The sequence below is a fragment of the Lepisma saccharinum genome, chromosome 5, assembly GCF_977018435.1.
Source record: "Lepisma saccharinum chromosome 5, izLepSacc3.1, whole genome shotgun sequence".
NCBI classification, from domain to species: Eukaryota; Metazoa; Arthropoda; class Insecta; order Zygentoma; family Lepismatidae; genus Lepisma; species Lepisma saccharinum.
In genome coordinates, this window is record NC_139233.1 from 60,062,679 (window position 1) to 60,082,044 (window position 19,366).

Consider the following 19,366-nt stretch of genomic DNA (forward strand, 5'->3'; position numbering starts at 1 on the left):
ACCTAAAGGAAATCGGTAGGGATGGAAAAGAGTATATACAGGGTGTTGCAAAATACCTGTTACAACGCTTGGGAGGTGATTCTACAAGTAAAAACAAGGAAAAAATGTCATGTGAAAAAATGTCGAAATCGGCACCGTTTTCGAGTGACAGGCGTGCGAAAATCGCCTCACACCATGTGTAAAGTACAATAACTCAAGAAGGAAGAAATATAGCAATGTCGGAATAAAAGAATACAAACAAAATCGTACCTGGTGAATACAATGGTGCATCAATTGAGGCCCAGTGTAAATTGCGCAAGGGGACTCTCAAAGAAAGTGGGGAATCCCCTGATGGAAAATACAAGAAATTTACTACTATCTTCTACATAATGTTGAGATCGGAATGTAGCCAGTAAAAAATGGCGACGTATGTCCACATGTCCCACTACTGCTGGGACACCGTCCCACACCCGGGAAATAGGAAAATAACTGCAAATCTCCTGTTGTACACGGTTCACATTGCGGTTCGAAGAAAAGAAACCAATTTGTCGCATGTCTCACTACTGCTGGGACACCATCCCAAATGGAAAAAAATACTGGAAAATCATAAAAAAAAAGTTTTCAATCCCTTAATGTTGACACACTACTTTGCAGTACGAAAAACAAAAGTTAAACAATGGCCACATGTCGTTAGGCTGTACATATACTACAAGAGAGCTCCCCAAAGAAAGTGGGTAATCCTCGAAGGAATGAAGACGGAGAATGGCGAGAAAACGCACACAATGGCATGTAACATTTCCAGGCACAGCACATCTGGAAGGGATTCCACTGAGAAGCGCACAACCTCCGCACATGCAGATCGACGGTATGAAGTACAGCGATATCCAGCATCTTCACTCGTACCTTTCACTAAAGGACACTATGTGGTGCTGATAGGGGCTCACACAAACACCGGTATACTCAGAGACGTTGTTGAAAATGTCCGCCATTGACTTCAAGACAAAGATGGCATCGGCGAAGCACTGATTGTCTGGTACGTGCAAATACCTCTGGCATGTCACCAATTGTCCCAGCAGCGGCACTAACACGAGCAACGAGATCCTCAGCACTTTCCACAGGGGTTTCATACACGAGCCTTTTCATTTCTCCCCACACAAAGAAATCCAGTGGTGTGAGGTCGGGGTAACGAGGTGGCCACGGTAAAGGTCCACCCCTGCCAATCCAACGATCGCCGAAAATATCGTTGAGTAAGGCTCTGGCTCTCCGGTCGAAATGTGCGGGGGCGCCGTCGTGTTGAAACCAGATACGTTGTCTACCTGCCAGTGGCACGTTTTCCAAAAGTTCAGGTAATACGTCATGTAGAAACACCCGATAATTCCCACCACACAAAGTAGATGGCAAAATGTACGGGCCTATCAAGTGGTCACCTACTACGCCACACCACACATTCACTGCGAACCTATGTTGATGATGGCGCACAATGATTGCATGCGGATTGTCCATATCCCAGACGTGGCTGTTGTGGCTATTGAACATGCCGTCCCTGGTGAACATTGCCTCATCGGTCCACAAAACTATTGTTGGGAACTCTGGAATGGAAAGAGTTTGTTGCACGTACCATTGGCAGAAATCCATGCGTAGGGGAAAGTCCGTGGGCAGTATGTGGTGCACCTTATGCAATTTGTATGGGTGCAATCCCTCCTCTCGAAGAACGCGGAACACATTGCTATGGTGGGTTTGTTGAGTACGAGCAATGACACGTGTGCTGGTGTCAGGACGGTCTCGTATCGCGTCCAACACGTCCTCTTCAAATTGCACAGTGCGCACAGTGCGGGGTCTTCCACAATCCCACCTACGGGGTAGTAGAGATCCAGTTTCACGCAGTCGAGCATCAAGTCTTTGAAAGAGTGCATGTGCTGGTAATCGCCTATTGGGAAAACGTTCGTGATACAAACGACGTGCTTCACGGCTGTTTCGGTTTGCCTCTCCATAAACGAGATGCATATCAGCAAGCTCGTGGGTAGAGTACTCCACCATTGTCTTGTTCGAGAACTGCCCAGAAACAGGGGCACTTTCCCTCCGAGTGACGGATCACAACTACCGTGATTAGCACCCACGTAATGTCACACAGGTGTCCACGCAGTTGTTGCAAACCGAGAAAGAACACGGGAATACGTACTCTACGTACAGTATTCCTTAGCGCAATTCAACCATACACACACGCCAGACTAAACTCCACGCTGCGAGACGCAGAACAAGACAGGAAAAACAACGGTCGACTACAGTCTCTACGTAGTATCCACCAACACTAATACGTAACAGGTGACCTACACTCACAGCGCCTCTAGTGGAGCTTTCTGTACCAATTAGCTGAAATCAATCTGAGCGTAATTTGACGGCATAGCGTCATTTTCGAGTGAATTTCCTATTTCCCGAGTGTGGGACGGTGTCCCAGCAGTAGTGGGACATGTGGACATACGTCGTCATTTTTTACTGCCTACATTCCGATCTCAACATTATGTAGAAAATAGTAGTAAATTTCCTATATTTTCCATCGGGATTCCCCACTTTCTTTGAGAGTCACCTTGCGCAATTTACACTGGGCCTCAATTGCTGCACCATTGTATTCGTCAGGCACGATTTTGTTTGTATTCTTTTATTCCGACATTGATATCTTTCTTCCTTCTTGAGTTATTGTACTTTACGCATGGTGTGAGGCGATTTTCGCACGCCTGTCACTCGCAAACGGTGCCGATTTCGACATTTTTTCACATGACATTTTTTCCTCGTTTTTACTTGTAGAATCACCTCCCAAGCGTTGTAACAGGTATTTTGCAACACCCTGTATATCTTGCTCAAGATAGGAACAGATGGAAGGCCTGTGTTGCTGCAGCCATGAACCTTCGGGTTATACTGGCCGTAAGTCCAGACGCCAGAGCTTCGTTAGTCTGCAATGACGCAGTCCAGCGTGTACTACATACGTGGAAGAGAGACAAGTCAACTGTATCGTTCTGATATCCTTAGATTTCTTCAAGCGCCTGCTCAATAGCGTGGTACTCAACGTTACGTACTGGAAACAGGGGAGAAGAGTTACGAAACTCGATTTATATGCCCCATTATTCAGTTCAGGGGGAAGGAGGCTAAACCTTGTATCACTACCACTGATTATGGGCCAATACTGACATTATTTCACAGCCACTGTTTTGCTCTTTCAAGAATCAAACCAATCAGTCTGCCCATTTATACCTGCTTCGCAACACTGTTACTGCTTACGTCTTTATGTTCTCCTGGTCCTACAGCGATCGCCATGCTAAATGGGAAACAAGGGAATGTTCTAATCGAATAAAAAGACAAAAAAAGACACGTCCAAACGCTGAATTATTGGGCATAGCTAGCAGACAGATGTTGTTTATTGGAAATAAAGTCAGTACTGCGCTTGCTGAAGTACGCATGTTGCTGTTACGCACGATAAAAAAGTGGATTTTTTTTTCCACCATGCACTCACTCCTCGCTGGACGTTTCGCATGTGTGGGAGCTAGCATACATGCCATGCATGTCTCCCACGTGGGGACACACATACAGAAATGGCCGTCGTACGTTGCCATCCATTTCCGGCATGAAACCTGGAAGTCTGTTCGATAAGTTCCGGAAATTGACAACAATGGCGGTGGTTTGGCGGGAAAACAAATGTTCTGCGTATCAGGCGCCAATAACATGGCGGGAGTGTATCTACATCACGTTTTCGACTACAATCGTTAGAAACTGTAATTTCTTCGTTTTAAAATCAAATTTATTTAGTTTTCACAGTGCAGTTGTGTACGTAAGATGCTTCTGTTCGTTAAAGCATGCGAAATAACAGCTAAACGTGAGAGTACGAGGGAAAAGCATATCAATTACATGTCCCAACAGGTTCTGTTTAATAACAATTGAGCTTCCTTTGTCTTGGCATATTTAATTAGCTTTCCGTACACCTGGCAACACGACCACACTTAGAAAACTTATCGCAGGAAGATAATTTTTCGTTTGTTACCTTGATAAAACATGATTGAATAACGATATTCTCCAGCTTAGCCTACTAGGAACGTGTTCCTTAATAGTACAACTTTTCTATTGTAGGAAGAAAGGTACTATTGTGAAGTCAATATGACGTCACACCTTCGATTTGTTTACATATATTTCTTCTTGAGCGATTTGTTCTCACCTGTCCATAAATAATCGCCAATCTATTACTAGGAAGACATAGAAGGCAAGGAGGTGCGCCAACTCACCTGTGCAGCGTGCACCTGAATACGTGTGTTCTGATAAGCTTTCCGCACTGCCAGTTGGAGCAGCAAAGACAAAATCTTTTCACCTTTTGAGAACAGCCCTTGTCAAGATACTCCTTACATTACCAGCTCCTCTCATTGAAGATTCGTTGACACGTTGTATTTTTTTTTTTCAAAACTATTGGTGCAATTTTTCTGTAATACTTATTTCACGAAGTTTCTCACATTTCTCCAAAGTTAATAATCCTCAATAGAGCTGTACCTAGACTGAAACCGCCATTAACAAATCGAGAGAGAACCTGACCAAATAAGACAGACAAGAACACTGAGCATGCAGAAAGTATACGTTTAGTTTCTTACAAAAACATTTTTTCAAAACAATATTCTCTCTATTGGTTTGAAGACTCCAGGCCAAGAACGAGAATAGCTATGGTAATTTCGCTCTGCGAACATTCAATTCTTGACTTCCAACATATGTTGTCATATTCTACTCTTAATTGAAGTCACATACATTGATGGGACTTCAATTAGACACCACATGGCAGAGTGGTCAGCACAACGCGCTACGACGCCAAGGGTCCCATCGTCGCGATTAACAAAAGTGGCAGAAAAGCAATGTAAAATATCCTAATTCAATCACTCAATCAGCATAAATGTATAAACAATACGCATTTATGTGGTTCTTTTCGCTTTTCTGCAATATTACGCCAACCTCTCGCGCGACGATGAGGATAACTAATGATTAGGTTAAATTCACGGAGTCGCACTCACAATGAAAACGTCAGCCTAGGCTCCAACCTGGAACCTTATTTTTGTGGCTCGAATGCGCTCGGACTGTGTTTTTGTAAAGAACAGTAGCGTTCCCAAGTGAGGTTGGTGGGGGTCATGTCATAAAATCCCTTTTGGCCCATCATTCCTAAAACAAAGAAAAGAAAATGAACGTTAAGGCAGGAAAATATAGCAAAATCATGGTTGACTGCTACAAAAAAGCATAGATACTCCCTCCTGTTTTTAAATCCTGGGCACACCACTGGCAAATAATGTCCAATGCGGAACCGTTCGCATAGTTTCCAAGTTTGCAAATTTTGATATAAAATAATTTCACTTTATTCGAAGATCCGAACTGAACCTACAGTTCACACAGAAAGAAACTGATAAATATCTGAATTAACAAAAGACGTTTGCTCCAGATTTTAATAAGTAAACAAAAATTTCTGGAAACCTCTATACCAAACTTCGTTTTTTTACCATTTTTTTTTATTGTGGCTAACTCTGACGTTCTGTAAAAACAGGATGCCTGGAGAATAAATGTGTGCTTTACCAAAATACAAAGATTTGTTTAAGTATAGGCACCAAACAATTGGTTCCTCACCAGATTCACCAAATTATTTCACACATTCGTTATCAAGCAGACAAGTAGAACATGATGGTTCCGAGCAAAATTTTCCGTCTCAACAGTTTTCCTTCTTATCAGGGTTGACTTTCAATACAGTATAGAGCGCTGCAGGAAATAATGGAAAGACAGATTTACATTTCGCATTACTTATAATGTAGAGTAGCCTACTAATGCATGTACGTACATGAATAAAAATGCGATACATTCATCAATTTCATCATATCATCACTCATCCGCATCTTCGCAAATTAGCCAAAAGTGGCACAAAAAGCGAAGTAAAATGGACACTAACAAACATCCATGCCCATGCCAGGATTCGAACCCGGGACCCCTGGCGTCGTAGCGCGATGTGCATAGAGGGAAAGAGAAAGATTGAAAGATGGAATAAGAGAGGTGAAGAAAGATTGAGATAAAAGTGAACAAAAAAAATTGAAACAAAGAGAGATAAAAAGATATATATATATATATATATATATATATATATATATATATATATAAAGATGACGAAGGAACAGAGGAGAATATACAAAGAAAGGTGGAGAAAGAGGGTAAGAGATGAAAGAAAGAAACGAAATCGTAGCAGCTATGAGTATTGTAGCGCATTCTTTGACATCGACAATGTTACCGATAAGCGAGTGGCAACAGAAGCGTGTTCCACTTACAGTATTACATTGTTTTCTTGCGAGCGAAAAAAATAAAGGAAGACATTTTCGTCTACTGAGAATAAAAATATCTCGTTGGTCTTTAAATGATGTTCCGTTTCCGCGTTAAGGAGGTTTCCGCCTTATAAGCAGGTCATTTTCAGGTATAAAATCGGTCCGTTCTGGGGACTTTTTTTCCCCCGTATTTATAGGTCTCCTTCTTATAGAGGTTCCGAGATATGCATTTTTTACTGTAGGCTATGTGGTATGTCATTCTTCCGAATGCACGGATAGCGTTAATGAAAAACGGACCATTTGCCTATATGATGAAACTACGAAAGCTAGACAATGTTCGATGTGTGAATTGTCACAGACGTAATTTGGCGGGGTCAAGGGGGCACTTGCGTTCCCCGAAGTTTTCAGGTTTATTAAAATTTACAAGTGACGGGTGCCTTTGCTAATCTCCTGAAACCTGAGGAGCAAATGTAATAATAAGTAGTAATATTTGTGATTTTGCAAATGTAACAGTTATAATGATAATAATAATAGCAGCCTGTGGCGCAACAGCACTTGAGGGGCAGGGCCTAACTACAGACTGCCAGCCTCATTCCCGGGCGATCAGGGTGACGTGTGGTCAACAGGACGAACCTCCAGTCGTTGTTGTAGATTTCCATGACCGGGATACGTTACTCATTCGTAGCTCCCCAATTTCCTCACGATTATGGGTGGCCGCCGGTCCCATACACTGGCCGAAATTTCAGGAGAGAAGTTGTTACGAATCCCTCAGGAGACTCGTGTGTCCTGTAGGCCGAGCCCAAGGCCTGACGCCTTTGGGTGAGGGACAAACGTAACAGTTGTTGAGCAAATAATCCTGGACGCTATTTTTATGAGATGGAAAACTTGTCGAGTCTGCCCCTCCCCCTAGTTCGATTCTCTTCTTACATGTCCTAAGTTACGCCCATACGAGGATATTGCTTCAGCTTTGAGGCTAGCTGGGAGGGGAGGGGGCCTGATACTGTGTGTAAAATTTCCTAGCTGGGGGATACCATCCGCCCACACACCCCTCCCTACACTTCAACCTCTGGTGATGAAACAATAAAATTTGGTGTAAGGGAAAAAGGTTCAAATGTTAATTAATATTTATATTTTTTTCTCTTTATCACTATGAGTTATTAAATGTGAATATGCCAGTGTTCTGATACAGCATGGAGCATATTGCCGGTCATAGTAAATGCTATACCACTTGTTTTCGAGTGAAATTATTTATGATTTAATTGATTTGTTTTTTTCTGTCACTTTTGGCTAATCGCGAAGATGAGAATGAGTGACGGTATGATGAAATTGATGAAAGGATACGCACAAAGAATACCCATGCCTAGGCCGGGATTCGTACCCGGGACCATTTGAGTTGTAGCGCGTACGCTAACAACTCCGCCACGGAGGACGGCTGAAATGATGTATGGCTCCTTGAAGTGTAAGTAATCACGTTTTCGTCTAATGAAAAGTAATAGAAATGGTTGTGGAGTAAGTGAATGTTCAACATGATGAGATGTCCATCGCCTCGTTCGGTCCCTGTTCTAGTCGAAATCGACACCAATAGATACATATCAATTTCACAGAAACTACAAAATATAATACATAGAATTTAGTACACCGAAACACGAACCCAACGCAATATAGATTTGAATTTAAAATTTTCGGTGCGTGAGCAGTAAGACTATTTTGCACCCATCACGTTACACGGGGTCCAGCCCCTTACCATAACTAAAATAACATAACATAACATGTCGTGTAACTAAAATATTAAAATTCTGACTTCCAAAGCAATATAAAGAATTTTGATCTGATTGTCTGTGTGTCTGTTAATAGTAGTCAAACAATCGCAAGTATACGTGACTTATCGCAGAAGTAAATAGCTGCAAACATGTAATTAAGTGTACCAAGAGATATATGAACTGAAGTATCAACGTAATTCTAGAAAACTTTGCTGATTGGTTCGTCCGTTTGACTATATCAACAGTGAAGCTATTGATTTGACACACACAGGTGTTACTACGAAGAAATTTAAGTAAATAATGCATGCTTTCTTTTCTCTCTTCACATTTGTTAGTTGTTGGGGTACCGACATAGGAGTACATCAAGGTAATTTTCGTTTCATCAAGCCATATATTGAGGGCGGCTACTTGCCCACCTTTCACCCTTGCAGCCCTGGTGCTTTTGAGATACCGATAATATCTGACAGTAACGCCTGTGCGTGCAGACATGCTGTCGCATAAAGATAAGTTTTTCAGGTCTCCTTCATCCTGAAAAATCGTGAAATTGTGCTGCAATAACAAAAATAAATGATGAAATTGACTTTGTCATGTCCTCTGAAATGTGGCATGTCCTGGGGTCGTAACTCCCTCCATTTGGCCCAGCATCCCTAAAGAGAAGGAAAAATGCATGTACGTCAAATACAGAAAGAAAGTATTGAATATTGATAAATACAATAAACAAATGACAACAAATATCGTAAAACTTAGAATACACCATTTTTGTGATTTTGGGGACAGTATAGAAGTAAAAGAAAAATTGATTTTTATTGCTCTTGTAAAAAAAATAGTTGTGGTTTTATTGGTTGAGTTTTAATTCTACTTTTATGCACATGCTAATAAGGACTGGACCTGTAGTTTAAAGTGGGATCCGAACCCCTATGTGCCTCAACCGGGCATGGAACCCCGAACGTAAAAATAATGATAGTAAGACAATACTTGTCATCTGCTTATTGAATCAATATTGAGTTCCTTCATCCAATTATCGTACACTTGATTGTGCAATAAGCAAGCAGTATATTTTAAAATATATTTATTACCTTTCTCCATTTCGTGAAGATGAAGCTTGCACAGAGCACTGTAGATCTGACACGAACAATAATAACCTCCAGACTTTATTTTGTAAATCACTACATTGAATTGGTATTGTCACCTTGACAACTACAAACAAATAGTATTTTACAATACCGGTCTGTTCTCTCCTGCATCTAATATCATCGCACTTGTTTGCGATGTGATTGTGGGATATATTGATGTGTTTCAGTTCGTTTTAGGTATAAAAATAGGGAAATGTGATCCGAATTACTGCAATGGTTGTTACATACCTACTCAACTTCATCAGAATCACATTCCCTTTCTCGGTTTGAAATGAATTATATAAAAAAAAACATTATCAATTCGAATAATGCAAGTAATAAGTAACATGCACCTTGAAAATGTGTTAGTTTAGGAAGAACCAATCCAGGCTGACTTTAAGGATATGTATTTGCCTGTTTTGCCTAAAGTTGCTCTTTTTTTATTATAAATTTGCTAGATTTCGAAGATATAGAAATGTTCGCATGTGACAGCATCACCTCGTTGTGTACTTTAAAAGTATGAATAAAGTTACTATTTATGGTAACGAAAACCTAAATGAAATGTTCTTGTTTCATTTTACTTTTATTATTGTTTACGAGCTTAATATCAGCTTAAAACTGGGTTATATTGTCCAAGAATTTGAAATGAAGATGTAAGTAAATGAACATCAATAATAAATAAAATGAAGAAAACTTATTATGATATTAAGTTATTTTCAAGTCTTTCGAGAGTTGAGAGAAAGTACCATTTCATTCATTAACGATAATGATTGCAACTGCAGATGTAGCAAATATTCACTGTGGGTAAACATGAACAGATGTGCTGCAGTGCTCGCTCCAGTGTCATAAATCTATCGTCGCATGGGATGGGAACTACTTTTTTGGCGCGCTTCAACATGCGCAAGTTACCAAAATCATGCGAGCAGGTAACAGGGGAACATAGCTCTTCAAGAGTGCTCCTCTCCTCGCTGTAGTTAACTCCTTCACCAGTCTGCTCGTGTCGCAATCATCAAGCTTATTTCTTGCATCCATTCTTATGCGGACTTCACTCTAAAGTACACATCTATTTTGTGCTGCGTGGATTGCTTTGTTCAAGAATTTTACTCACCTTCTGTCTATGTGGCGTTAGCTAGGCTGGTTCGCTTGGAGAACGGATCGCTCGGTGAATATTCAAATGGGATATCTATCTTGCTTCGGTGTTGTGTTGGAACTGGAGAATGGGGCACAAGACGTCCCGGTGAAAGTCGGTGGGTTGGGCTTTGGCACCTGGAGATCTTTCCCACCTCTCCAGGCAGCACGTCCGCTTGTCACTCTTTCGATCACTTTCACGCTTGCAAACGTCATGGCTCGCACGCTCGACCAGGAGAACATGACTCGTACGGAGCCTACTACGAACCCAGCCACGTGCTTTCCAATGGGGCAACCCAGCACCGAACCGTCTCTCTCCCTCAAAACAAGAGCGGGGAAAAAAGCGTAGCGTGTGTGAGTATGTGCACATATGTGGACATGTGGACGGCTCCCATCTCCCCGCTGTTGCCGCAGCTTCCGATTCTTCCCATATCCTCCTTGGGAAATAAATACGTGGCCGTTTTAAACGGCGCAAAACGTCTTTTCCTGAAGAAGTCCTGTTTTGATTTGGCGCCCAACATCAGCGCACAACACTGATGAAGCAAGAGGGTTGCACAGACACTGTTTTCGCCTTAAGCAATTACCCTTTAAGCAACCACATCTTTTGTATGTAGGAGGAAGGGCTTCGTCTTTAGACGCCTCTGCTGCGTAACTGACCCCCCACAACACCTTCCCCCTTCCCATCACTTTCTCCATATGTTTCCACCGCATCTGTATCCTCACTAGGAGCACATAACCCATATGGAGTTGTCGCTGTTCCCGAACCGTACGTGCATGAAAGTCCGTTTGATCCAGGAACGAGCGGTCAGTTTTTGTCGGCTACTGCTGCGCATACTCGAAAAGTAGCCGAGTTGGCGGACCTACCATATGCAGATGGAGGCGGAGAAGGGTCCAGGATATTGGAATATCACCAAGAGGAATGCACGGAATGTTACTTGCTATTGAAGCAATCAGGAAGAGACGGTCAACACCACCGGCATAAGGGAAATTGTTCATCAGTTATTCTTTCTTGCATATCTTGCTTTCTTTCCCATTTTCTTTCTTTGTTTTTAAGTAAAGTCGTTGTCTTGAAATCAAGGGGTTCGCATCCCATATTAAACTGTATGTCCAGGCCCGTTTAGCCTATCTGTGTCTTTCCTTCTTAATTTATCAGTCATCTTTTTCCTTACTTGCTCTTTTCTATGTTTTCTCTATCTTGTCTCATTCTCCATGCAGCCATTTCTATTGTATCTTCAGTTCGTTTCTATCTCCTCTCTCACTCTCTGTTTCTATTGCTTGTTTTGTTTCTTTTATTTCCTTTCTTTCTCTCTCTCTATCTTTATTGCATCTTTCGTTTCATTTTCTCTCCTCTCCTTCTATATTCCCTAGTTTCTTTCGTTTTTTCTGTCTCTCTCTCTTTATTGTAACTTTCGTTTTCCCCTCTTCTCTCTCTTCCTGTATTTACCTCTATTGTTTCTTAGAAGCTTTTCTCTCTGTTCTCTTTCTGTTGTTTCTTCGTTCCTCTCTTTTCTTCGTCTCTACCTCTCTCTCACACACGTACCCTTCACACGTTTCCATTATTTCTCTCGCTTTCTCTCATGCTTCTTCTCTCTCTCTCTCTCTCTCTCTCTACTTCCACCTTTCTGTCTTCTGATCCTTATTGCATGTAAACATGATGATACGTCCCACAACTTTTCAATTCACAGTAGGGTCTTGATAATTCGAAATGGATGGCAACAAGTCTATCATGGAAATCCGTGCACGGATTACAAAAAACTCAAACTATAATTAACAACCTATAGAGAAATTCGGTTGCGGATGTGTGTGTGTGTGTCTGTGTGAACAACAAGAGGTCTCCCGATGGCATAGTGGTAGAGTCGTCGTCCTGTAATTAAAGGGTCCCGTGTCCCGATTAACCTATCTGTGCATAAAGTGGACTTTAAACAAAATTCAAATAACAATAGAGGATTTCGAGAAAACACGACATGAAGAGCAAAGTGTAAATCTTGAAATACTGTATAAAAATTACAAAGTTACTATTGTTCGAATACTTGTAAGAAAGGCACAATATTACATAATATTTATTACCTTTATGTTCAACGAGTGCAATATCTATATAAAAAGATAAAAAGGATTGAACCGATTGTGATCTACTCCATATGCAAAACTTTAGACAAATAATTTGGAGGGTTCTTTTTTCAAACGCTAAGGTAAATTAAAAATGTCTTCAAGATGCCTTAGAAAATTTTGGACCTTTGGTATTTGTATTTTCGTTATTTGACATAGCTTTTCTTCATAGTAGTCTAAAACAGACGATGAAACTGAATGATTTATAAAGTTTCAACTTGTAACATCAATTTCATCCCCCCTGGCACTGCCGCCAGCCCCCCCCCCCCCGCCCCTAGGTAAAACTATTTTGTATTCTAATTTGAGGTGAAAAGTGAAAATGTAGACAGAATATATTAGTTTGTTCACAACTTCGTTCGTTCATCTTGTTTATGAGCAGAAGTCTAAGCAGCGGCATGTGTTTAGAAGATTCTCTAGACTTTAGAAAGTTCTTTCATAGGAGGCCTTCTTTATCTGTACATTCCCTGCCCCTGTTGCAGCTTCTCGTTTGACAGAAATCTCTGACTTTAACGCCCATTCACATTCTTTCCACATCTACGTCAAATGTCAACAGATCCCAAGTTTTATTGCTTTGGCCTGGGGTGAAATGTACGGTAGGCACTATGATTGAAGTGAATACTGTACAGTCTCTGACACTTCTGTGTTGTAGCGATTCCATTGAAAGTAAATTAGGTCATTACAACCCAGAAGTGTCCGTGACTGTACATGTATGATGTACCATATCTGTACCATCAAGAGATGTTTTAGAAGATGTAGAGAAAAACTGTAGTATTTGTATATTTCAAAATTTTAATTTAACTTAATGACCTCCGCCACTCATAATTGAAGACTAAAAATGGTAAACGCTGTAAGTGCCACAAGAATTCAAACACCGTTTTCCACGTTAAACTGTGAAATGTGCCATGCCTTATAATGTGGTAAACGTGAAACGTGGCTGGTGGCCCTCTAAGTAGTTCGAAGGGCGTGTAAAGAGGTCACTAGTGTACACGTTCTTACGGGCTGGTGTGCGGAACGATGCAATTTCCCAACACTTTCGCTTTTGGCACTTACAACGTTTACCACTTTTAGTCCTCAATTTACCTTCATCTAATACTATTAAACTTTTGAAAAATGGATTTGCTTCACAAAGCCCCCCTTGATAACCCGTGAGCCCCCCCCCCCCTGGAGGTCAGTTCTAGCTACGGGCCTGTTTCTCGTAATCTTGCAGTGTCGTAATCAGTCTTAGACAGTGAGGTATACTCACTCATTTGTCTCCATCTTATAACCTCGAATATTCTTGGCTGCCTTCTCCAATGCATACAGTGATATGATCCAGCTGTAACGATCATGCAGTGCACGATTAGACCTATTTGTTTGAAATCGCAGTATAGAGCAAGACTTTGATCTAAGAGCTAACGAATTTGGGTTATCTTGGTTATCTTGCTTATTTTATTGTTGGTTCATGCTATTTTCGTGAATAATTGTGGATGCAGTTAGTTTTATGTTATGTGGTGTGAAAATCATGCCCTTAAAGACAATAATGAGTGAAGACAGCTATATAAGCGAAGACTTTGCCCTTGACAAACGGATTATGGCGTCGGAGACTGTAATTTAGATATCAGAATATAAATTGTCTTATTCTGAGATAAATGCATTTATTAGCCTACCGTTAAAAAAAAAAAAACATTTTAGGGTACTTCTTTAAGGTACTAATCAGCAAAATCTGATGGATAGACGACCCTTCGAATCCGTGTCAACTATCGGTAAAATCCACTGGCGTACTCAGAGGGAACTGAAGGGACTACAGGCTACAGTGTCTTCCGAATTTTGAGAAAATCATTTTCAGATGAGAACAGTGAAGAACTCTGGAAAATCCAGAGTTGTTCATGCGAACTCGCCTTAAAATGACATGGTTTTCCATTTTTTGAGAGTGACAAGTTTTTAATATACGAAATATCTTATTCCGCGTCATGTGCACTTTCCACCTTTACAATTCCAGCCCCTCCCGAAAAAAAAAAAAAGAAATTCTGCGTACGCCAATGGTAAAATTAATTACAAAATTTGGTGTACTGATTGACCTAACCATAGCTCCACGCAACATAAACTAACTCGATCAACTCGACTGTGGTTATTAATAAGTGTTATTTTTAAAAGTTTTACGAAAGGTTTAAAATGCGGTTTTCAGGACAAAATAGAACTTTTAGGCATTTATTTATAGGAAATTATAGTTCATGTAGGCATTTGAGTTCCTATAGAATATCAGTAGAGGGGTGCTGTGTATATGAAACGCAAAGATCTCTAAATAGCATACGTCTAAGACGTAGCAAGGTAAAAAAGAAGAAAAGAATGGACCTAGAAATCCGTTCCCTACTTATCACATTGTAGTCACTGGTTTCCGGGACTATAGACGGTGTGTTAGTTAGAGTCAGGCCAAAGTAAGAACCGTCACTGGATCCGCCTTCGTTGCAGTGATTAGCTGTTGCCTGCCGGGTTTATCTATGAAGAAACTTTCGGTCAAACAGTCAATTAGGTCTACCGCTGCCCCTTTCCTGTTTGGACAACAAGCGACAACTTTAGAATCCCTCCTCCAAGGGTCAAAATAACCGTTCTCTGCTGTGAATGGGGTCCGGGAGGTAGTGCGTCCGTTGTATAGAGATCGGTTAGTTCATTGAACTCTCCAGCCTAACTGTTTAGGTTATAAATGTTTACGAAGTCCTTCCTTGACTCGTTCTCACCCAACAGGTCGGTACTTGCCGGATCTTGCCTCAAGTTGATACCTTTCGTGGAGATGAGGCCTGCTCCAATAAGGTATTTAAAGTTCACGCAGTTCCTGTTGTTCAATTTTGTTTGAGGGATATTTCAGTGGTTTCCATTCAACTTCAAATCACATTTTTCACGGCCTACGTTGTTTTTCTTCTTTGCGCTAATCTCTATAGTAAGAAGGAATGATGATCATATTAAATTCACGCTTGGACCATCACAAGGGAGAACCCACGCTCAGGAGAGGATTGGAACCTGAAACCTTTGGTATTAAGGTCGTTGAGACGATCACTCGATGCGCTCGGCCACCAATGTAAGAGTTGATTTTACTTGGTGTGTTTTGCTGGAATGATCATTCTGTGATGGACTCTTCGGGTTCGAATCCCGATCTACGCATGGGTGTTCTTTGTAAGTGTCCCTTCAACAATTCCATCATATCATCATTCATCCTGATCTTGGCGATTAGCCAAAAGTGGCAGAAATGCGAAGTAAATGAAAGCAAATCAACCATCAAGTCCATCAGTCAAGGCCATGCATTCAAATACTAAATACTTTGCCAGAGCCCAGAAATCACTTCGGGTAAGGACTTTCTCTTCCTTCCTCCGTCTTTTTACCTCTTTCATTCTTCCTCTGATTATCTCTTTTTCTTCTATTTTTCCCTATATTCATTTCTTAGTTCTTCTCTCTCTCTCTATCATTTCTTCGTTATCTCTTTATTTTCAAATGAGAAACACGAAATCCGCTGGTTCTAGTCGCTAGGGCATCTCACTGTCACTAACGATTTATTATTACTTTTCTTTTGAAATTTAGCGTCACCTTTCTGCCACTTTTGCCTAATCGCGACGGTGAGGATGAGTGTTGATATGATTAAATCGATAAAGGGACATAGCCTACACGAAGAACACCCATGCCTATACAGGGTTTCAAACCCAGGACCCTTGGCGAAGAAGCACGCTTCGTCACAGAGGTCGGTGAAACTCAGAAGACCCTACATTTGATTTCCGAAGTGGGCGATTTGAGATGGCGGATTTACACAGCAATGTCCTTGTATATGGAGCGGTAATGGTGTTCAGTCTCTAACAAATGGGTTACTTGGTGGACATAAGGGGCCTCCCCGATGGCGTAGAGGTAACGTCGTCGCGTTGTGATCAAGGGGTCCCGGGTTCGATACCTAGTGGAGGCACATGGCACAGTGGCTCGGATCCCACTTTAAACTGTAGGTCCAGTCCCGATTAGTCCTCCTGTGCATAAAGTGTACTTAAAACAACAATTCAATCAATCAATATAAAAGGGGGATAAATGCAGCTGGAACGTGGTGATGATCACGTCACAAGTGGTCGAGATTGTGAATGTGTGAGACACTATTCCTCAGCTTTCCAATCTATGCAGAGGCGTGGCGTGCATGTAGCCGCTGTTACCGCAGGTAACACCAAAATATAAAGAATTGAAGAACCTGTCTTAAAATATTATTACATACATAAACTGCTAACATTGTCGTAAAGTAAATATTGCAGACTGACATTTTTTCTGACACCGGCAAAAGCGAAGAGGAGGACTGATCCGGTACCCTCCTCAGGCAACATGAGGAAAAGGCCATGAGCCCACAATGGAAGACTTCGCGTTGCGGCAAAGACTGACCGCGGGAGGAGGAGGTGGGTTTTTGGCATGCCTTTTAGCCCGCGCTGTTGCCGGTGATCCTTACCGGATACAGACCAGTGTTGCCATATTCAATTGACAGAAAAGAGCTAAGTCGCCTAATCGGGTCTATCTTACTCTGAAGGTGTCCACTCACACTGGGGAACGATGGCGCAGTGGTAGCGTCGCCGCCTTATAATCAAGGGATCCCGGGTTCGATATCCGGTGGAGGCACAAGTGGTTCGGCTACAACTTTAAACTGTCCCGATTAGCATTACTGTGCATGAGTGGACTTAAATCGCGAAATCAAAATTTTAAAAAATCAAATCACACTGGGGGAAAAGCAAACTACCAAGTGATATTTTGTATTTACTCTAAATATCAGCGATTACGAAAGCCCTCTTTGTCCTTCTTCGACATCATGGGCGAGAAGGAGAGGAGAGGGATGAGTATGATCAAGGGGTCCGCTGTCCTTCTAAAAATGTCAACCTAAAATTCTATATTTCACACATATAATATTATTTCGGTTACAGGAATGTGTGATAAATTGTTGAAAGGGCCGATTGAGATTGACATACGTTGTCGCAGGAATGCAATAATTTCGGATTGAAGCAACGTTTTTGAGTTGGTAGAACTATTTTTGGGTGAAAACATTACTTACAAGCCTTAGCACGCTCTGAAATGTCAGGTGTCGCAGGTTCGAATCCTCAGCAAGAAATGGTTATTTCAATGTTCGTTGTTATTATTTTACATACATAATTATAAAAATTAATAATTACATACACAAAGAAATAATAATTTTATTTCAATAATTCACCATGCATCCTCGTCGTCACGATTATCATATAAAGCGATAGCCTTAAAGGTAGCAAAGGACGTAAAATATACGAAATAGTAGTGGTGTCAGAAATGAGATTTCAGTGGATTTAGCGAAACATGGGAGTGGGAGTAGTTGGGAAACAGATGAAGACTACATCTACTCTACATACGTCTTATTTGAAACGAAAAGTTTCGCGATTTGGGCAAATCTGGTTTCAAAAGAACTAAGGTGGCAACAGTAGTAGAACTGGACTTCTTGCAGGTTCCGAAGGAAATATTGGGGAAGGGCCGATGCTGAGAGGGGAGGGGGCAAGGAGGGTGCTTCACGTGTTACAAAAGTAAACAACGGTTTGTGGGAGGGACTGTGCAGTGCGAGTTTTGTGAGTGGTGTCTTTCGTCTTTATGTTGTTTTCGGGCATTGTCAATTAATTAATGGAGCTTGCTCCGAGTTCCGAGATGGCGGGTTCATCCTATCTGAACACTGTGTGTAATCGTGCGATAGAAGATATTTTGAAGCAATCTTTCGGTTCGTTCTTTTGCAGAAAAAAGCGAAATTGTGGCGAAAGGGAGGCCAAAGCCTATTTTGAACGATTTAAAAACCAAGTCGTCTGCTGGATATGACCGACATTTCAATTTTTCGTGGTATAACGACTATCCGTGGTTATGTGGATGTGCGCAGTTGTCGAAACTCTTTTGTTGGCCATGTACTCTATACTATTTTCGGGTGAAAAAAAAAAAGTGTGGAATTCAGATGTGGATAAAATGGACCATGACCATGACGCACCCAAAAGTTCAAATTCAAATGAAAAACTTCACTTTATGACAGCATCATAGAACTTTTTTGATTTGATTTGATTGATTTTTCTTCGCTTGTGCCACTTTTGGCTAATTTGCGAAGGGGATGAGTGATGATATGATGAAATTGATGAATAGACATCACAAACGTCCATGCCCAAGCCAGGATTCGAACCCGAGACCCCAGCATCATATAACTATTTTCAAAGAAGAGTCGTCGGATTGATCTGCTCTATAAGTAGCCTTCGATGTTTCTGTAAGTATCAAATTACGTATTATTGTGTCAACAACCAATGTTTGCGATTTCACTTCAGTCCTTATGTCAACATTTTTTTTTCCTGATTAATAACTTTACCAAAATCTAGTATTGGCAGACGTACCAGATTAATATTATATGAACTACTTGGAAGACATTGGGGGGGGGGGGGGCGTGAGATGGGAAGTCGCCCAAGTCTCCCTTTAATGTCCTATTGATAACTGGTAACACTTTTAAAAATCCCACGCCACGCCACTGAATCTATGTCTTCACGTTCACGACATATTTCAGTGTCGGGAGCGCATTACCCTTATAAGAAATCTTCTCGATCTTTCATTACCAATTTAAATGCATCTTAAACGCACCGTAATATTGTGCAACATAAGTTTACAACCGAGTAACTATCCAGAAGACGCCAGTTGCCGAAATATAGCCTATGAATGAAGAATGATCTAATTTATATGCTTCTAAATTCGCTGAACAAATAATAATTTAAAGATTTAGGTAGTATTACCATTTGTATATATGGTGAAACGGGGAACATTTTGTCGCTCGCCCGTTTCCTTTCTGTAAAGTTGTCTGACCTCTTGGTATCAGTTTTTTTCTCTCTTTTTAGTTGACTTTATATAATTTCGAAACACAGCAAAAAAAGACCAAACACAAACCTGTTGTTATATATTACATTCTAATGTACATCCTAATGATGGATTTTCTATTGTT